Source organism: Camelus bactrianus, chromosome 2, assembly GCF_048773025.1.
Source record: "Camelus bactrianus isolate YW-2024 breed Bactrian camel chromosome 2, ASM4877302v1, whole genome shotgun sequence".
NCBI lineage: Eukaryota > Metazoa > Chordata > Mammalia > Artiodactyla > Camelidae > Camelus > Camelus bactrianus.
The window spans coordinates 107941774-107964607 of record NC_133540.1 but is presented as its reverse complement, the minus strand read 5'-3'; the positions used below and the strand labels follow the sequence as shown (position 1 = coordinate 107964607).

Genomic DNA, 22834 nt, shown 5'->3' with positions numbered 1-22834 from the left:
CATTTCTAGGTATTTATCTCCAAAGATTTGAAAACAGGAACTCAAATAGATACTTGTATGCTAAATGTTCATAAGAAAATTATTTACAAGAGCCAAAAAGTAGAAAGAACCCATGTGTCCAACTACTGATGAACAAAAAGTGGTATATACTTCAATGGAATATTACTCAGTCATAAAGAGTAATAAAGTTCTTCTGTATAGCACAGGGAACTATATTCAATATCCTGTAGTAACCTATAATGAAAAAGAATACAAAAAGGAATATATGTATGTATAACTGTATATGTATGTATATATATGACTGAAACATTATGCTGTACACCAGAAATTGATGCAACACTGTAAACTGACTATACTTCAATTAAAAAAAAAAAAGTTCTGATACATAGATGAACCCTGAAAACATTATGCTAAATGTCAAACACAGAAGGACGAATATTGTATGATTCCACTTACGTGAAATTTCTAGAATAGGGAAATTCATATAGACAGAAAATAGAATGGTAATTGCCAGGATGTGGGGAAGAGAGGAATGGGGAATTATTGCTTAATGAGTACAGAGTTTGTTTGGTGTGATAAAGTTTTAGAAATAGACAGTGGAGATAGGTGCACAACATTGTAAATGTAAAGCCATTAAATTGTACATTTTAAAAATTGTTAAAATGGCAAAATTTGCAGGGGGTGTAGCTCAGTGGTAGAGCACTATGCTTAGCATGCACGAGGTCCTGGGTTCAATCCCCAGTACCTCCATTTAAATAAATAAATAAACAAACCTAATTATCTCCCCCTACAAAAAGAAAAAAATTTTAACAAAAAAAAGGGGCAAAATTTGTTATGTATATTTTACTACAATTAAAAAAAAAATTGTGGTTCCCCAGGACTAGGGGGCTTGGAATGAAGTGGAGAGTGACTGCTAATTGGTACATTCTGGGTGAAGATAATGTTCTAAAATTGAATATGGTAATGGTCACACAACTCCATGAATATGCTAAAAACCATTGCACTGTACACCTTAAATGGTGCATTGTGTGGTATGTGAATTGTATCTCAATAAAGCTGTTACTTCAAAAAAAGATAAATGGTGCTTAGAGAGCATAATCTGGTTCTAAACTTATCTAGGGAGTCAGGAAGACTTAACGAAAGAAGTTAACTCTGAGTTGAAAGTGGATGGATTCACTAGAATACAACAGGGTGAAGTGGAAGGTATGGGGATTGAGAGCTGCAGGCATTCTAGACACAAATTGAAGAGCAGTGTGAAGACTGTAGGGAGTAAGATTATGACCTGATGAAGGAACTGAAAGAAAGCCATGATGTGCTGGGATCCAGACAGCAGAAGAGTAGTCTGAAATGAGATCAGAAAGGTCAGGGGGCCAGGCCACACAGGGTCTTCTAGGCCATGTTCAAGACTAGGTCTTCAAAGAGCAATGTGAAGTCCATAAGGGTTTTTATGCCTGTGTATTTTTAAAAGATCGCCTTGGCTGCACTATGGAAAACTGATAGTAGAGAAGCTAGAGTCAACATAAAGAGACAAGTCAAAATGTTTCTTTCATTAATTAACTCAGTAATCATGATGTCCATTACAGAAATACATAGGTTTGATGACAGCCTATCAAATCACTAGGCAGGAGACAAATTATTCCACAAACAATGTTGGGAACAGCTGACTCCCTACCTTCATTCCTTACACCAAAACAAATTCTAGATGCATGAGTGATTTAACTTTTCAAAATGCAGCCACATGTAGAAATAGTCAGCTAGAGCAATAGATTAGAACATAATGTTGACAAACTGATCCATGATTTTACCAGAATTTAGAATATGATGAAGATGCCATTTTAAACCATGGACTACCTAAGTAGGATAAACGATAGAACTGTCTATTTTTTTTAATTAAGGTATGATGCATACATAGAGGACTGGAAGAATATACATCAAACCTAATTAAGTGGTTAGCTCTGGGGAAGAGAATATAATTTTGGAGACAGACTTTCCATAAGGAAAAAAGGGATCAGACTGTGCTGGGTGTGGACATAACACAAGTGTCCACTTACAAATACTGATCCTTCTTTCCTCCCTATCACTGCCTTGCCAGGCCAATAAAATGTGAGTTGAAATTAAATGATATAGTACTAAGCTTTTTAAAAATGAAATTCAAATACTAAAATACCCAGTATCAATCCAGTTAATGTAGCGCCTCAAGACGAAAATGCTAAGAAAATATAAGCAAACAGATTTCTACAAAGGAGACTTGTGTTTATCACCCATAAAAATTGTAGAACAGCTATTTTTAAGTCTCTTTTTAATCCATTTGATTTACAAAACTAGATTCCACCACCACTTCTCCCACCCCCCCAAAAAAAAACAGAGCTTGGAGGCAGGAATCTATGTTAATCATCAGCCATAGTAATTAATAAATATTTACTGAAATTTGAATGTTTATTTTCTCTGTATCTACACATGAAAGAAACATATAAATCAACTAGAATTTTAAAAGTATGTTGCTCTTAATTAGCCTCCAGTAAAATGAAAAAATGTGTTTATAAATAGGACATTCCTCAAAAGTGCTAGGTTTCTGTGGAAATTTCTACATGAGCTGTTTTAAATTGAGTTGTTTTAGATACTATTCAGTTTTCAGTTAATAGTTTCCACTTTAAAATTACTTGGTTTGGTTTTGTTTTGTTTTTAAATAGAATGGAAATAGTTCTCTGTTGGCCCAGACCTCAAAACAAGTGTCAACACACAGCAGCACACTAGAGCAAAAAACTTAACCATCCCACCCCACATTTAGATTCCTTGGTGTCCAGAGACATTAAGAAGTTGCTCTATCCTGGGCAAGACAGAATCTGGTAAATCAGCCTAGAAGAGGCCTTGGATAGAAAGTAATTTAAAGCAATGCTTTTGCCTTTCATGTTTCACAGGAGTTGTTCAGCTCCTCAATATATAACCCTAATGTGAGAATAATGCTAAATAATGTTTAAGTCATGGGCTTGACCCTTGAAGACAACCAACTTTACTCCAACTGGTCACAAAGGGCCTAGTTGTAAAAATAAGAATAGTGCACTGAAAAAGTTCAAAATAATCTAGGGGAGGAGAGAGGAAGTAAATACAGGCAGAGAAGAAATAAAATTGGCCATAAGCTGAAGCTGAGTGATAGGTACTGGGGAGTCTGTACAATTCTACAATTCACTTTTTTATATTTTAACACTTTCCACAATCAAGGGTTTAATTTATATATTAGTAATTTCCTATTATAGTTAATACTTGTGATAGCAATCTGACTCTGGGCATAAATTAAGAAACAGTTTACAGGTGACTTTTTATGCAGTATAAAGGACAAAACGCATCTAAAGCTCTCACACTATCCCCTGCTAAACTCTTTGCACAGAAAAGCAGTAAAATAATCCACCCTCTCTGTTGGGAGGGCAAATACAATTCTCCACATCCCTCAGATCCGAGTCATTTCCTCCTTTGACTAACAAACCTTTCCTGGTAGAGTTCAGCTGTAATAAGTTAGTTGAGTCATCCTGTCTCTGTATGTACTGAGGGAGTATTCCAGTGCCATTACGCAATTTATTATCTGCTGTTAGAACCTTAAACACTCCAGCTCATGTTGGGTGGGTTTAATTTACTTTATTTTACCTTTGGGGAGTCAAATTTAATTGCCTGTTTATAAGTTTGGAAAAGGTCGAAAAGTAGATACTGTAGTTCCACCACTGTGTATTTTCTAGAATTATGCCATCGAACTACACGTTTATATAATGGATTGATTCCTTGGGAAATAAACCTCTTAAAAGCAGTTCTTGATTAGGCCAGTCTTAGTAGCAAATATTTGTAAAACAACATCATCAGTGTTATGTGTCAGTATCAGTGGTATCCCTGGAAGTACACAGAGTAAAATGGCAACTGTCAACCTTCCCATTCTTCTCTCCCCAATTCTCCGCCCTTTCCCCAGAGGTACCACGGTCAACAGTCTGGTATGAATACTTTCAGGTCTCTTTATATGCATTTATACCCTTATAAATACATATATCCATCTATAATTTTGGTGGGTTTTATGAGGTCCTATTATACATATTCTTTTTTTAAATTTTTTACTGATTTATAATCATTTTACAATGTTGTGTCAAATTCCAGTGTAGAGCACAATTTTTCAGTTATACGTGAACCTATTATACATATTCTGCAACTTGCTTCTCTGTAACATAAAAAGCTTTGGAGAACTTTCAATATATAAAGCTCTACTTCATTCTTTCTAATGGCTACATAATACTCCAAAACATGAACACATAATTTTAGCATTCCTTTAGTAGAGATAACTTAGGGCCTTTCCAATTTCTTTATTAACATAATGTTGCAACAAACATCTATGTGCCCATATTTTTGTAGGACTGAGTACAAATAATGAAATCTCCAGATCTAAGGGCATTCACAAAAAGCCTTTACCAATTTTAATTCTATGAATAGCACACAGTACATATTACTAATTGTATAGCATAGTAATTACATAAAATATTATTACTGTCACTAATACTACAATAATACATGGACACATTCAATTTAAAAAAATTTTTGCCATAATGTCAGGCCCCCAAAATATGTCTCACTACTTTATTTCCTAATTCTAATGAGGCTGCACATCTTTTCAAGTTTGTTGGCACTTATATTTCTTCTTTTTCAAACTCTTTTTGTCTCTTTAGTATCAATCCATTATCTCATAGTAAGATTGAGAACTTGTTATAGGTTATTTTCTTCCATTTCTTCTAGGTGGCTCCAAAGCCACATTAGTAAGAATCTATTTTGACAAATTTTTCTATTTAAATATTTATCTGTCAGACTATCAGCCAAAGAGTTAAGAAAATTGTAAACCACAGAAAAATAGATCTAAAATCCCAAGACACCAATTGGAAATAACATCCAATGATAACGTGAAATATTTTTCGGAGAGTATTTTCACTTTCTTTAATGTTTTAACTAACAAATTAATTTTTTCCAGGTACAAGCTGGAGGAACTGAAGGGTAGAAACAATAAACTCTGGATTTTCTTTTGACAATTTTACTTCAGCTCTTTTATCCTGGAGCTATTTTTTGTTGCTATAGATGTTAAAGACTAACATGAAGTAAAAAAAAAAAAAAAAAAAAAAGTCTTCCAAGACATTAAAGATTAGGGGGGAAAGCATTTATATGTTTGTACGTGTGTATGAGAGTTCATTTTGGTTCCTCTTACAGAAGAAAATACTTCGTTTGGGATGTATCTTTTAAAGAAGCTATTGTCTCCTAAATTTCTTTTTTAAAAGAGGGTATTTTACAAATACCTAGGGGTAAAAAAAATTTCCCAAAATATAATAAAATGCCAACATAGGTTTCAAGATTATAAAAGTAATTTTCAAACAGGTTAGCTATTTTTCTAACACATTGCAATATAGTAAATATTTTTAAAGTATTTTTAACACAAAATGCTTGGGAGAATCAGCCATGCAGGCTTGAAGCAAATAATCCAGTCATATGCTAGATTAACCCACTATAGTTCTTGCATTAATTTGGAATGGAATTATCATTAGATGACTTTTACCTAAACCTGAATAAAAAACAAAAACCTGGAGATGATTAAAAATTAAAGGCCACTAAGCAACATGCTAAATAAATCTCTTAAGTCTCTAAGAGACAACACGTTAAAACAGGCAAGATAGTCTCTAAAAAATACTGGAAATAGGTAAAGCCCAAGGGAAAAGGTAATTCCCCAAAAGGGCACTACAGAAATATTTTCAAAAGGTCACCTTAACTAAGTAATTAAGAAAATACAAATTAAAGTGTGAACTTTCACCTGAAAAAAAAAAACACACAAACGGGGTACCATGAAAAATTTTGCTAGTCCAACAGTTAACAGTTATGACCCTTCTGGAATGTAATTTGGCAATATGTATCAAGAACTATAAAAATGTTCTTATCAGTGTCCTTTAAAATACTCCAATAGAGGTGGGGGATGGGGGAGAAGGAGGGAAAGGGACAAATCTTCATTACAGAATTCCAAGTAATATTAGCAAATTTATCGCCCTCTAGGAGGTTAAGCTTAACCCTCCTGGACTCTGAATGTGGACTAGACTTAGTGACTCATTTCTAACAGACAGAATTCAGAAAGAGAAGGTAACTTTACAGTAGAGAAACCTAGCACACACTACCTTAACCAAAAGATCAAGGTAAACATCATTACTGATTTGATACCATGTACCTTTGGTATGATGGGATGAGAAGGGCACGTCACCCTATGGTATTCTTCCCCGAAACTGTAACACCAAGTCTAGTCATGAGAAAAATAATCAAACCCAAGTTGAGGCGAATTCTAAAAAACAGCTACCCAATACTCTTCAAAACTGTAAAAGACATTTAAAAACAAAAAAAAGGAAAGCCTACAAAACTATCACAGACCGGAGGAGACAAAGCCGACTAACACTACTTCCAGGTGATCCTAGGAAAGTACTTATAAATGATAAAAGAAACAGACTGTTATTGATATTTTATTTATCTTAAGTTACTAATACTGGGCAATGTACTAATAATTCCACAATCATTCATTGTTCTCCCAAAACTGTTTGGGATTGCCCTCCCTGTAATGCTACCAAGCAGCTTATAAATTAATTTTAATTTGATGCAAAGTACTATGTATTAGGCATTCCTGTCCTTCTGTGCAAGCATTCAAAATGTAACAAAATGTCAACTTATCCTCTACACATCTCAGATCCATTCCTACCTCCACCCACCCCAGGAAAAAGATAAGAAGAAAAAAGAAGAGCAGTCAGTTCTAAGAACCCAGAATTAGTATAACTTGCTTTTTCCCTTATTTTTCTCAAGGTTGGATTATAAAAATATGTACCCTTATTTAACCTCTCTACTCTTGCCAATCTCTAGTTTCCCCTCTTTTTCAATAAGGTTAGTTCCCTGCTTCCAAGAGCAATATTACTAAGAAATTCATCTCCCTCATAAGAAATGAGTCATAAATCCAGTATGCTCAATGTGAAATTCCTGTGGTTAAGAGAAAAAAGTATATAGAATGACTATATGTGCAGAATTTAAACCTAGGGAGGAAGTATTCTACATTTAAATGATTGTACTGATTCTCTTAAAGTGATCAGATATTTATCTTGTTTTCCTAATTTTCTCTACTGCATTGTACTTTTTAAATCAAATCACATATTTACATATGGTTATGTAAATCTGTACATATATGTAAACATTTCCATACACATGTAAACAAGATTCTATCCAAAATAAATACTAAATGTTGATGCCAAAACTCCCACACATTAATAACTTAAAGATAAATTTTTATCTATGAAGAGATGTTTGCAAATGGTTTAAAGCCTTAAGACTTTAGCATTTAGAAATGATTATATCATTGGTTGCCTCTGGAAATGGGGCCTAAGTAGCCAGGGACAGAACTAATAAGGACACTTTTCATTGTATACTGTTTTGTCTTCTGAACTGAATATTAACTTTTTAAAAGAATAACCTTACAGTAAGCTTCTTGTTATTCCAGTATTAGAATGATTAGCTCTAGTGACAAATAATTATATCTCAATTTTTCTCTTGAATTGAATATGCTAAATCATCTTAATCCTCTGTCTGACCCTCTGTCATCACTGAATTTGCTGGGTAGGGTTATTATACAATAAAAGGGATTCTAAACTCTGTACAGAAATGTGTTACAAAATAAACTAAATCTCATTATCAATGAGAAATGACCAAGTATATGAACAGACCACACAATCAATACTTCTAAAGTCAGTCTTTGCTCTAAATCTGAGGTAATCATTCTGTGCAAAAATCAGTTTTCAATGTTTACCTTTCCCTTCCTCTACTCATCCTCTAGTGGAAGCTTAAAAATTAAGAGACTCAAAATGCTGAAACAACATAGTATACACCACAAACTATTAATATTGGTATAATGTTTTGGTAATGTTTTGTAAATTGAGTTTAAAATAAAGGCAAATGGGAATTCATTTTAAAAGTACACATAAAACAGAAGGAATATAAAGGAAGAAGATAAGAACTAAACTAGTTTTGTTTCAGGTGTTTTCCCAAGGCCCACTCAGAATCAAAGACATCTGGATACATACTATAGCTGGGAAATAGAGGGAAAAAAACAAAAACGTGGAGTGAGGAGAGGGATAAGAGGTAATTTTACAACCCAGTCAACAGGAAATCAACTCTTTCTTCTAGAATTTCTTGAACCACACATACAATCATAAAATTTATGTGTGTATATCTCAAACTTGAATCACAAATAAATGAGGAGCAGATCAATATTTTAATAAATAGTCCCTAGGAAAACCTGCTAGCAATTAAGAAGGAAAAAAATTCATCAGTAATTCTAGAAAAAAATTTAGGTAAATATTTATTTGACCCTAGTGGAAGAACTTCCTAAAGATACACACAATGAAAAATATCAACAAATCTACAACATAAATGTGTACATAAAAAAAAAATTCCAAATAAAATTAAAAGAGCAAAAGAACTGGGGAAAAAAACCACACTCTACTAATGTGATGAGCAAAGACATCTTAATAACACAGAGCATATGCAAATAGATTCTTAAATTGGAGACTGCATTTGAGATCACAAATGATAATAACTTTATGACAATATGAATCAGAAGTTAAAAAATGTTCATGCCCTTTGAATAATTCCACTTCTAAGGTTATATCAAAAAAAAAAAAATCTGAAGCAGGGGAGGGTATAGCTCAGAAGTAGTGTGCGTGTTTAGTATGCATGAGGTCTTGGGTTGAATCCCCAGTACCTTCACTTAAACAAACAAACAAACAAACCTAATTACCCCCCCAAAACAAACAAAAAATCTGAAATACAAGGATTTCTGTACAAAGATGGTTATCACAGCTTTATAATAGTGAAAAATTGGAACAATCTAAATGTCTGGCTAAAAGGGAATATTTAAGCTATGATACATATTATGAACTATTATGCAGCCAAATGTTTCATTTTCTTTCATAATAACATGGAGAAATGAGCAGAACACAATATTAAAGTACATTAAATAGGATATAAAAATAAGCAAAGCACAAAGCATAAAAAAAGGCACTCAAAAAATTGAAAAAAAAGTATCAAAACTTTTAACACTGAGTATCTGTGGATGACAAGATTTTACTTTTCACTTTGTATGTATTTTACCTTTCAACAACATACAATGATCATATATTACTTTATAAATCAGGAAAAATTGTTGGATGCAATAAAACTAAGGAAAACTAATTCATATTTTTCAACAAATAAATGGTAAAAAGTAAATAAATAAAACCTTAAGAGATGGTAGGGATATGGTTACAGTTTTAGAGATTTAAGATGTATCAATAAAATTCCACATATAGACCTTGTTTGAATTCTGATTCAAACAAACCCAGTAAAAGGACAATTATAAAATAATCAGGAACTCTGAACACAGAGTGGATTAAATGACATTTATGACTAATTTTTCTTAACATAACTACAACGTCAATTGTCATATCTAAAAAGAGTCCTTATCTCTGAGAGATCCCACTATTTCCAGTTAAAGAGATATTATGCCTGGGATCTAGTTGAAAATAATCCTGCAAAGGGGGAGATAAAGACAAAAAAAACAGCCATGAGGTGAATGACTGTTGAAGCCAGTTGATGGATACGCAGGGATTCATTATACCATTCTACCTTTTAGCACTAAAAATTTCAAATATATCTAAATTTAAAAAAAATACATTTTCATAGAAACACAAAACAAAAACTGCTCTGCTTCCTCCCCATGCAAACATAGGGCTCTCCTTGAGGAAGCAGGGATAACCAAGCCTGATTCAAGGTCAGAGGATGAAAACTCTTTCTACTGTAATTTGAAGAACGTGATTTATAATAAAATCATCTTTTCAAATAGCCAAATCTTAACAGTAATCAAGAACCATACCAAAATTCTTTCCATTTAAAAAATAAAAACCCACACCAAGAACAAAATATAAATTAACAATTTAGATAGAAAGCATGCAATTTGTTTTTACAAGACAGAAAATAGAGGTTGGTCAATGAAATGGAAAACTCGGAAAAAGCATTCTATGCATTTTTAATCTAAAAAGCATCAATGTTACTGGTTAAAGCTCCAAAGTTATAAAACCAAAAAAGTGAAACATATGCTAGAAACTGCTAGAACTGTCCCCAAGACATTCAGGGAGACTACACTTGTTTGCTCTCTACTCTATTTTTAATCTTATTCCCAATTATGTCACAGAGGTAATTACTCACCTCTAAAAATAATTTTTTTCTAGAAATAGCTTTCTGATCCCGAGTTTTTACCCAGTAGCCAATCAGAAAGCTGATCAACCAAATGAGCAGAGCTATCCCAAAACTCTAACTACCTTTCATATTAAACAGGGAGAACATAATATTTGTCTGTCAACTTCCATAATACTATCATTATTATACAGTATACTGATATGCTATATTTAGTAGTTGGGATTACTTTTACCAGATGACCCAACATCTTAATGTAATAAGGTGTTCAGATTTACTCATATACAATACATCATTTTGTAATGTATTCATTTGCTTTATTCCTTTATCAGAAATGGATCTCAAACATAGCTATACTTGGTAATAGTTTATACTTGCTTATAGCTTTACTAAATACTTTTATATCTTAACAACAGCCCTCTGACAAAGTCAAAGCAGGAAAATTAGCCCTTTTTTAAAATGAGGAAAGTAGGTTCAGATAAGCTAATAATTTAACCATGATTACACATCCATACAGTATGAGACAGACCTTGGACAGGAAATCACAACGTCAATTCCTGACCAGGACTCATTCCACATGTCAGATATGACCAATCATGCTAGTTATATTTGTTTCACTATTATAAAGACAACTTTAGAGCAGTACAGAAATTAGATAATCATCAACTGACTTCCTAATACTTCTTACTGATGACATACATTTGCATCTCTGATTCTCTGATGGGAAGTGGACAAGGAAAGGATGCAAACTCAAGTTCAAATCAATCAATCATTATTTGTTAAAAACTGTGCTAAAGCTATGCCTGGGAGAAGTTAAAGTTATTTTTTAAATTTAAATGTTGAAATAAACCCCACTATACACCCTAAATACCACAATTCTCTGTGCTTAGGAATTAAGACTTCCTGAACTCTATCACGACAGATTTTTAAAATTCAAATTAATAGTCAAGCAATTATAGTCACAAATTCCTTATCGTACTCCCTATATTGATCCAACAGGGTGACCCTATATTGTTTGTAAACAAAGAATGCTGCCAGTCATTCCAGTTCTACAAGGATCAAGTCATCAGCCCCTGCAGCTGCTGACCTTTAACTCCACCCTGAAAGAATTTAGGATGAAGCATTCTGTTTTGGATATATGATCCCCTAGATAGTTAAAATGCATTTCTAACGAAGAATTCCAATGACCCTATATTCTTGCATCTTGCCATACACAGAAAAGCACTATAGAGATATATGGTCCTTGTGACTAGTAATAACCTTTCACTTCACTATACATATAAATATCAGCACCTCCCTTACTTTGGAGCAGTTCTCTGAGCTATCTGAGAGACTGTCTCTTGTGCTACAGTCCTCAGTAAGACACTGAATAAACTCAACTCACAGCTCTCAAGTTGTGCATTTTTTCTCAAGTTGACAGTTCCATCTAAAATGAGCTATTTATAAGAGAAAATATAATAAAAACCGCCTCTGAAAATCTTATAAAACATTTTTACAGGATAACAGAAAGCTTAAAGATACTCTTTCAGAGTGCAGACTATTCAAAAGGAAGTGACTAGAGCAGGCTAGACAGAATGACAACCAAATGTTTGTTTTTCACAGAGTGGAATGGGAAAGTGTAGAAGAAACAAGGTCAGCATAAGCAGGAGGCCCGTGCAAGATATCACTGCACAGATAAGGTAGAGATGAGACAATGCCTAGTCCTCATTTATCCACAGTCAACAAATTACAATTTCGCAGTGGTACTGTTACAACTTTGGGGATGCAACCGTTCTCACCCCTGCATTTAAAGAGGAAAGAACTGAGGCCCGGAGAGCTTCAGTAACTTACCCAAAGTCACGCAATGGAGGTGACTTCTCTCCCTTCACTCAAACCCATGTCTTCTCTCACTTCTCTTTCTGGAAAGGATGTATCTAACAAGTCCCCAGGGGACTAGGTAATTGGCTGAAGAGTTCAGAGGAGGATACAGAAGAAATAAAAGGCAGGCCCTACCTCCAAGAGATTGCAATCAAGTTAATTATTATACTTCATTCATATAATAATAGTATAATTATATACCAGTATTTCATTAACAGCCAAAATAAATGTCACAAATCACTTCTGTGATAATCTCTCTGGAGAAACCTCAAGAGAACAACTACTTGGCTAACTTAACTTACTTCTATCCCATTTTTATTAAAAGCTGAACTCTTCAAGGTTATCAAGAATTTCTTTACCTATTTTTTCCTTTTTTCAGTTTTATTATGTAGAATTATTACAGTTCAACTGCACATACACATTATATTGCATGTAAATGCATATATACATTATACTGCAATTTTTTTTAATTTTCATATATGCACTAATTATTGTTTCTAAGAACAGATTAGATCTCTAGCTTTTTAAACTTACATAATTATCAAAGGAATAAAGCCAACTACAAAATAAGAATTTTTATTAAAAGCTGAACTCTTCAAGGTTATCAAGAATCTCCTTATCTCTCAATTCCTCCAAGTCTCTGCAGCACAGGACTCTGTTAAAGGTCCACCCTGGGGCTGTGACCACTTTTCTGGAAATTCTCAGTTAATGGGACCCTATTTTCCTACATCTTAAACAGTACCTTCTTTCTCCTCAGCCACCCTTTTTCCTTACCTATATTTGACTGTATAAGGAATCACCTTAGGCAACATTTGCTAAAAATAGCACAAGATAGCAGAAAGAATATATCTTAGATAAATAACTTAAGTTATGGCACTACTGAGAAATGGTAAATTACCCTCTCTGTGACTTCAGTTTCTCTATCTATAAAGTAAGAGAGATAGCTATTCATTTTAAAGGGTTGTCCAAGGATCAAGTGAGAATTTGTAAGAGTGCTTTGTAAACTGTAAAAGGCTCTGGGCCAATTCAACTATAAGCCCTTATTTTTGAAATGTATCATCAATCCTCAGCACAAGTTCTCTGTATAGCTTTGGCGTGTTGTATTCCCCTGGAGCTCAGCTATCACTCTTCTGTATAAAAGGGAAAGGAAAGAAAAAAAGTCTTCTGTTCTGAATCTTGGCTCCTCACCTATGAATTTCCTGTCCTTCCCTAGTTGTTACTCTTATACAATCTCAAAGATTCTCTCAAGGTCCAGGGGTAAAATTTATTGTAAATGGTCAAACAAAGGAAAACTTTCCAATTGAATCATCTTTGTTTATATTCAATTATCTTAACCAAAAGTTTCATATTCTCCATATGTTTTCTGAAATTTCTACTGGAGTACTACTTAGTCACATTCTGAATAAAAGAGTTTAAACTCAGGGGAAAAGGCTGTTTTTCATAAGTTATAAACAGAAAAATTCTACAGAAGATGATATAAAAATTCCACATTCTGTGATCACAAATCATAACGGATATGTTATTTACAAATGTTAAGAAACTGGTTTTCCAAATGTATGTATGTATATGCATGGCTGGGACATTGTGCTGTACACCAGAAATTGACACACTGTAACTGACAGTACTTCAATAAAAAAAAAAAAAGAAAAAAAGAAACCAGTTTTCAACAGCTGTATTTCAAAATACTTGTATGTTCTGAACTGTGAGGTACATCACAAGTAATGTTACAAGTGTGTGATTGATTTACATCATTCAAATAAAGTAAAGCGGAATCAAGACTTTTTCGTACTATCACTCTCATTCACTTCCTTGCCAATATGATTTTTTTTAGCAGAAAAGAGTTACAGCTACTGCTCTCCCAACTCATGTAACTCGCAGCTTCTCTCAACCATGTTACAGCCTAGATGACATATCTGCACAAAGATGCATGTAAATGTCATTCATGACGACAGGGAAAATGTTTAGAACCACTGTGATAAAGAAAGTAATGTTATTTTAAAAAATGAAAGTTGAATGAGCACCACAGATTTAAAAAAAAAAGTCTTCAAAAATTTTAAGCAAGTTAGTTTCTTCTAGATTATCTTTGCTAAGAGTAACGAAGCAACAAAATACACATTATGTAAAAACAAAATAGCCTTTTAAAAAAAATAAAGTATAAAACAAGATAGCAACGAGAACACTGTCCTGTAAGTCTGGTGCATTTACCAAGAAGATGCTTACTGTATCCCTAATTTGATTTGAAGCATCTTTATTAGCTGTTAAAATTTGAAAGCGCTGCATCTGTAATACTTTTCAATGAGAGCAGTCAAGCAAAAACCAGTTATATTCTGTGTTTTTACAAAGCTGAGACACATCTGTGCTTTGACCTAAATTTAAAAAAGGAAATGAAAATTCAATATGAAAATAAGCAACAAGAAGGTAACTTTCTTCAAAACATGAACACTGAAATTTTAAATGTTATAAACAAAATATAAGCCCTACTATGCACCTAAAAATTAGTTTTAATTCAGAAAAATATACATTTTTCCAAGGAGTTGAACTTTTTGAGTTTAAAGGCAATACATATTTATAATTTTAAAATTCAATCAGAAAGGTTAAGGAAGCAAACCCGCAAAAGTAAAAGATGCTCTCCTCTCCTCAGAGACAATCTCTATTAAAAATTTTCATGTAAATTTTCTAGGACTGGAACTATAGGTATGCTGTATATACTAGCTCAACTATGATTAAAATCACCATATTTTCAGGAGGTAGGATATAGCTCAGTGGTAGGGTGCAGCTCAGTGGTAGGGTGCGTGCCCAGCACGCACAAGGTCCTGGGTTCAGTCCCCAGTACTTCCATTAAAAATAAATAAATAAAACCTTATTACTTCCCCTCCAAAAACATAAAAATAATTTTTTAAAAATCACCATATTTCAAATCACTAAAATGTCGTAATTATAATTTTTTAAATAATTAGAATGGTTGCTCTAACTATTCAGACCTTGGGTTAACTATTTAAAGCCATGGTTCACCATAATATTATTTATAATGGTGTAAACTACATTCATGCCCAACATTAAATGAAAAGTTCAAGTAAATCAGTTTTTCAAAATATCTTACAAAATTCAGCCAGTTAAAATCAATTTAGAAAGTCTCTAAGGCCATGGTAAAAAGCTCACTATGTTAAAAACCCACCCCACCTCCCACAAAAGGATACAAGCTGATGTAAGCATTACATCTCATTTGCATCAAAGATGAATTTAAAAAGTAAAAGATTGGAAGGAAATATATGTACAGAGATGACTTCTGAATGAGGAATACAGCTTTTGTAGTTGGTTTTATATATCACTATCTTTTGCAGCTTTTCAATAACAACCATGTTGTGTATAAAAAAAAAAGGAGGAACTATTAGAAAGGCATATCCAATTTAGGTTTAAACAGAATAAAACAATTCATGAAAGCAGTCTTATTAACATATTCTGACAGCTGAAAAAACAAGTAAGTTTACTTATTGTAACTTCCATGATTCTGTAAAACAAAAAAGACAAGTCGACACTCTGTAACATAAAGCACACGAACTTTGGGTCAAGGAAAAACTGGGTTTGAATCCTAACAGTCCCAGTAGCTTTACCTTAGGCAACTTATCTAAGCAGACCTGTTTCCTCCAGTGTAAGTTAGGGGTAACAATATCTGACTTGGAGGGTTGATGTAGCTAAACACAAAGTATATAAAGGAAGTCAAGGGACTGGCATATATACTCCAAAATAGTAAATGCCATTATTGCTGATATTCAGGCAGGTAACTAAATTTCAGACTCAAATAAATCTTCAGTCCTCTTTTAAAATGTTTTTGAACATACAGACCAATGGAACAGAATAGAGAGCCCAGAAATGAACCCACAAACTTTTGGTCAACTAATCTTTGACAAAGGAGGCAAGAATATACAATGGAATAAAGACAGTCTCTTCAGCAAATGGTGTTGGGAAAACTGGACAGCAGCATGTAAAACAATGAAGCTAGAACACTCCCTTACACCATATACAAAAATCAACTCAAAATGGATCAAAGACTTAAACATAAGACAAGATACAATAAACCTCCTAGAGGAAAACATAGGCAAAACATTATCTGACATACATCTCAAAAATTTTCTCCTAGTAGAAATAAAAGCAAAAATAAACAAATGGGACCTAATGAATCTTACAAGCTTCTGCACAGCAAAGGAAACCATACGTAAAACAAAAAGACAACCTATGGAATGGGAGAAAATTTTTGCAAATGAAACTGACAAAGGCTTGATCTCCAGAATATATAAGCAGCTCATATGACTCAATAAGAAAAAATAAACAACCCAATCCAAAAATGGGCAGAAGACCTAACAAGCAATTCTCCAAGGAAGACATACAAATGATCAAAAGGCACATGAAAAAATGCTCAATATCACTAATTATCAGAGAAATGCAAATCAAAACTACAATGAGGTATCACCTCACACCAGTCAGAATGGCCGTCATTCAAAAATCCACAAATGACAAATGCTGGAGAGGCTGTGGAGAAAGGGGAACCCTCCTACACTGCTGGTGGGAATGCAGTTTGGTGCAGCCACTATGGAAAACAGTGTGGAGATTCCTCAAAAGACTAGGAATAGACTTACCGTATGACCCAGGAATCCCACTCCTGGGCTTATATCCAGAAGGAACCCTACTTCAGGATGACACCTGCACCCCAATGTTCATAGCAGCACTATTTACAATAGCCAAAACATGGAAACAGCCTAAATGTCCATCAACAGGTGACTGGATAAAGAAGAGGTGGTATATTTATACAATGGAATACTACTCAGCCATAAAAACCAACAACATAACGCCATTTGCAGCAACATGGATGCTCCCGGAGAATGTCATTCTAAGTGAAGTAAGCTAGAAGGAGAAAGAAAAATACCATATGAGATCGCTCATATGTGGAATCTAAAAAATAAAAACAAAAACAAGCAAACAAACAAACAAAAACAAAGTGTAAATACAGGACAGAAATAGACTCATAGACATAGAATACAGACTTGTGGTTGCCAGGGGGGCGGAGGGTGGGAAGGGATAGACTGGGATTTCAAAATTGTAGAATAGATAAACAAGATTATACTGTATAGCACAGGGAATCACAGAGGAAAAAATGTGATAATGAGTGTGTATATGTCCATGTATGACTGAAAAATTGTGCTGAACACTAGAATTTGACACAACATTGTAAAATGATTATAAATCAATAAAAAATGTTTTAAAATAAATAAGTAAATAAAATGGTTTTGAAGTGCCCAAACTGTTCTTAAACTAACTGCAGGATCTACTGACATGTGCTCAACTACAGAAACAACCATTCAGATGGTTACTACTTGCTGCGTGGGCCAAATCATGAATATGCACATAAATACAAACCAAAAAAACACCTTTACTTATAAGCCTGTAGTAGTACTTGCATAAGAAGTTTTACAATCTTAAAAAAATCCCAATATAAGCCACAATGTAACAGTCAGGAGTGCTTACTTTTCTGCAAAAATCTTTACAACCCATATACTAATATGTCACTATTAATTATCACTAATTCACAATTTAGTGTCTTTTATTGAAGTTTTTGTCCTAAGTTATATTAAATTATACAGAAAAAGATTAGTACAAATATTTCCTTTTGCAATGTAGTGTTTTTTTTACAGATACAGTTAAAGTTGAGACTTTTCTCCATTTATTCTATGAACAAGCCTGATTGCTTAATTGGTTCTTCCTGACCTTATGGGCCTCCCAATCAAATAGGCCAGACAGCCACAGACAATTAAATATGGAAGGTGAAGTGATGGGAGCCACAGACGGCTATTTACAGAAGCCTGAGGTGGGGTAGAGCTCTGGTAAGTGATGTGTGACCTGAGCTTTAACAGATATACACAGTTAGCCAGGCTTCAAGACTAGGAAGAGAGTAAAGACAAGCAGTATTTCTCTGTATTAAGTCATCTCTCCACCTCAAATCAATGCATCAATCAAATGCAACATTTTTTTAAATTCATTTGGAAATCGGTCTTGCAGTGAGAAATCTATTCAGTTTAAGATGATTCAATGACAGTCCAAACAGTAAAACACTGAAATCAATGGAGAAAATGTAGGACGAATTCAAATGACTATACAAGCAGGCAGAAACTGATGGGAATTTGGTGTGTGGAATGCAAGGTAATATATAGGCAGGAGAAAATACTCCAAATTTACTTTAAACCTGGTAGGCTCCGAAAACTCAAAACAACAAAGCAAGAAGCTTAGGAGTCTGCAGAATGTTTCTTGAAGTCATCTACCAATTGTGCAACTTCAGGCAAAAAGACCAACAAAACAATTCATTAAGTATAGGACTGGAAATGGGACTGAAAACACTGTTTTGCCCTTAAAAACATGGCCTATCATAATCAAAGTGCTGTATACAGTTCTAAATACTGTAGTTCAGAAGCAGTAGGGTACAGTGATTAAGAAAATAGACAACTTTCTGCTACTTACTATGTCTCTGTTTCTTCACTTGTAAAATCAGAGTAGGAATGCCTACATCAGAGTTGCTCTACAGTTAAATGAAAAACATGTAAGTTTTTAGCATAATACTTGACTCATAGAGTGTTCTCCAAAATGAAAGCTATCATTACTACTATAAAGCAAGAAGTAATCTCCTAGAGAAAAGCCATTAAAATATTAACATATTCTCAAACTTTGATGTGTATTCAAATCACCTGAAGGGCTGGTTAAACATGCAGATACCTGGGACCTATTCCTTCCAGGGATTAATTTTATACATCTAAAGTAGAATGTGGTCTCTGGCACAAACATCAAAAACTACTGAAGTAAGAGAATCAAGATATAGCCCTATAAAAAGAAGCTGAAAACGAGGGTTCTCCCATTGAAAAAACAGGTCTAAAAGACAGTATGTTCAAGAGTAATACAGATGTGTTCAAGTTTACTCATTCAACCAACATTCACCTACTATGCAGTGGAAAGGACAGACAAGGTCCCCATTTTCCCAGAGTTTAATTCCTAGTATAGGAGACAGAATATAAAAAATAAGGACATTCCAGATAGTGATGTAATTTTTTAAAAATGAGAGAGAATGGTGAGATAATTGGGAGGGCAAGCTCCTTCTGAACTTAAACCTGAATGACATGATGGAATCAGTCACAGGAAGATATGGGAGAATACTGAAGCCACAGGGTACAAGTGCAAATGCCCTGAGGCAGGAGTAAGTTTGGCAAGTTCCTGGGGCAATGCTAGTGGAGACTGAAATACAAAAAGAAACTGACGTGGCCAGGTTCTGGGGTACTGATCTAGGCATTCAGATACAAGGTGAGATAAGAGAGGAAAGCAGTGTCAAATTTTGTAGTGCCTGGCAAACCTCCATAGAGTTTTGAATTGTATTCCGAATGTGATGAGAGGCTTTCAACAAAGGGGTGACATAATCTGATTTACACTTTAAAGGATCTCTCAGGCTGTGGTAAGGGGAAGGTGCCATAAAAAGTCAAGAGTGGAAGCAGGGAGACCAGAAGGTTACTGTACTAGGCTAGGTGAGAGATGCTGATAGTTGGCAAAGGTGGTGGCAGTAGGGACAGGAAGTAGACAAATCTAGAACATATACTGAACACTGTAATTTAAGGCAAATCAAAGAATAAGTACTAAGTCACATTAGTAGTAAGCATCTGGGACTAATTACCTAAAAGACACAGAATGAAAATAGAAATTTAAAGGTTTTCAGTAAGTTTATAACTAATGGAACCAAAGGGGTTCCATATTTAGGATACTTCATAGTGTGTACTAATTATCCTTTGAAGTTGAAGTGAAGGGATATTTCTTTCTCTTTTGGCACCACTGATAAAGCACTGGACTAAAGCACTGGACACATATCCAAGACTTAATGTTAAAGCATATTAAGTGTAATTTGTAAAGTAAAATCTTTCAGGATCTTACTGCCGGAGGCCTGGATAGCTGGTCAGCATTTAGAGCACACAGTAACAACGGGCAGAACTAAACCGTTACCTGAGTCAAATTACTAAATTAGCAAAATCTTTTTACACTTCTATATTGTCAACTCAGGCTATTCTGTGCCTGCTTTCCCAAGAGTTAAGCAAATATTTACTCTGTCACACATGCATACTCATTTCTTAAGTTTTACAATATCATCAAGAGATTTAGAAGAAATCTTTTAAAACCAAGATTTTAATCACTATCGTGTGGCAAACATACAGTGAATATTCCCTAAAAGCTAAGGTTCGTAAGTCCCTACCTGCAAAAATTTTAATTTTATTACTCAAAAAAGTACTACTATGTGAAAGAGCAGGCTACAGAAAAGCATATACAGTATGAACTATTTATGTATAAAATACATAAATGCAGAAAAGAAGTCTGGAAGAATATAAGCCACTGCTAACATTTTGGTGATCCCTGGATGGGAGCAATACTGATGACTTATTTTCTTTTTTTGCTTATCTGCTTTAATCAACATTCTATCCAATTATCACAAATTATTTCATATAAGCAAAAACATTCAGTTGTAGGTTAACACAAAAGGTAAAAAAAGAATTTTAAGAAAACAAATTCATTTGTCTAAATCAGGATTCCAACTGTGGTATTAAGAAAAAAGTTTTCAACTGCACACACAGAAAAAATAAATTTGTTAAAAAGAGGTCCACATTATACCACACAAGGGCAAATCCTTGTAGGGAGTAATCTAAATTCCTGAGAACTCTTCCTGGATTTGATGAGGGGCAATCAATTAGCACATAGTTCTATTTTTCTTTCTTGAAGTTTACCAAAGAAACACCTCAATTAATGAGTTCTCTGGGGGGAAAAAATGTTCTTTTTAAAAACTAAGTTAGGACAACAGAGAGATAACGGTCTTCCGGCCTCCATCCTACTGCTGAGGGGCGCGGAGGGTGGCAGGGCTCAAAGCAGCATACACCAGAAGAATCTGCGTGGCCGGTCACCCGAAGTGGAAGGGGACACAAGCTTGCTGCAAGCTCCACAGACTGGGCAGCGAGAACGCCTCCTAAGGGCCTCCAGACTGTAACACCTGAAAGGTCGTACGCCGTCCAAGTTACTGTATGTAGAGCTGCCAGCCGTTTTTGACATTAACACAGACTGGAAAGTCTCAACAAACACAGGTATTACGTGCATGAAGCTCATCCGACTCTACGCAAAGCCAAGACATTTTCTTAAGGCCACGTCTTCGATTTTGCAAACTAGGACAAGTGAAAACATCCTATTGACTCTCTACAGCTAACAAACATCATCCCGGGTAAAATCCTAACAAACACAGAAACAGGCACTTTGGAAAACTGGCTTTAAACGGCAACTTCAGGTACTCCAGTAACCGGTTTATCGCACTTTATCTGTTCCAATAAAGGGTGCGACCTCTTTACGGTCAGCTCTGGTTCTACTTACTGAACAAATAGAAAAAGGGAATCCTTTAAATTCGCAACACAATAAGGGCCAAAAGCTCCCGCTTTCTGGATGGCAGCTTTCCTGTCTCATCAATCACAACAAAGGACGCATCCTAGTGACTTCATCAAGCCCGGCAAGAGCCGAGGAACTGAGGTAAATGATACAGTGTGGATTTCAAGGTTTGTGGCTTTTTCCTGTCAGCTACGACTCTGTCTCGCTCTTTTTTACTCCATTATACGCCTCCACCCGAGTTGACTGCTTGCCCTAAAAATAAAACCATCCGTGGCTACCGGCCACTTTCCTGCCAAGCCCCGACTCTGGTTTCCTGCAAAGAAAGCCAAATTTCAGGCTCTCCGTCTTGCTCTTCGCCGGGGGCCGCCGGCTCGGGAAACCACCGAGTCCGAGAAGCAGCCCGCTCTGCCGCAGCCCCCGGGAGCCTGAGGACACCCCAGGAACAACCGGGGTGAGGGGAGGGTGTGCCGGCAAACGGCGGTGGGAGAGGGGGGAGACACTCACCCGCCCAGACAACAACCGACGGGGCGGGGAGGATGGGGGCCGGGACCAAGGCTCGGCAGAAAGACCGCCTGGGGCTTCCGGAACGCTGCGGCTGCTCGGGACGCCGCTGCCGCCGCTGCTTCTGGCCGCCGGCTTCCTCCCCTCCTCTGTTTTGATTCGACTGACCACGTCACTTTCAGCCACGAGACCCGGATCTGCCGGCTCCCGCGGGCGGCGGCGCAACAGATTGCAGCGGCTCGCGACCCCAGCTGCCCGCCAGCCGAGCATGCGCGAGCCGCGCGCCTGCCCAGTGGGTCTGGGGAGGCGGGGCGGGCGCGAGCGTCACGCTAACCGTGGGGGCGCGGGACGCGGGGGTTGCAGTTCCGGTTGGGAGGGGCGGGGCCCAGCGCTGTGAAGCCGAGAGGGTAAGGCCCCGCGTCTGTTGAAGTGTACGGCGTAGCCTCTGTTTCGTCAGTGGTGGACAGTGTCCTCTGTTGTGTGTGTCTCTTTGCTTAAGCTGATGGCTCTCCTCGAGTGGCGTCTTTAGAATAACGAGGGGAGCGGTAGAAGCAGGCGCAAGTTGAGACATGTAGAGATTGTTTTGGCTCACTCAGGCCCAGGTGAAAATTAAAGATCGGAATTTAGTCTTACATGCAAAAAGTATGTTAAAACGTGGCAGTTGTTGATCCCCTTTACGCTCGCTAACGTTTTTGCACCCTGAAGCGACTAAAATTCTGTTCAAGAGGAATATTAAAGGGAATCTGTGACTGAGAGAGAGAGTAGGGAATGGAAA

General features: G+C 35.7%; 1 protein-coding gene and 1 long non-coding RNA gene across 2 annotated transcripts in view; one reads left to right on the top strand and one right to left on the bottom strand.

Annotated features, from left to right (window-relative positions):
• Positions 1-22299, bottom strand: part of SMIM14 (small integral membrane protein 14) — a 54814-nt gene extending 32515 nt beyond the window's left edge. Inside the window, exon 1 of the mRNA XM_010962655.3 lies at positions 22063-22299. The gene's annotated coding sequence lies outside the window, so the exon portion shown is untranslated. The remainder of the gene's footprint in view (positions 1-22062) is intronic.
• LOC105074947 (uncharacterized) overlaps positions 20981-22834 on the top strand; it is a 30710-nt gene continuing 28856 nt past the window's right edge. Inside the window, exon 1 of the long non-coding RNA XR_006727468.2 lies at positions 20981-21699. This is a non-coding gene — a long non-coding RNA (uncharacterized LOC105074947). The remainder of the gene's footprint in view (positions 21700-22834) is intronic.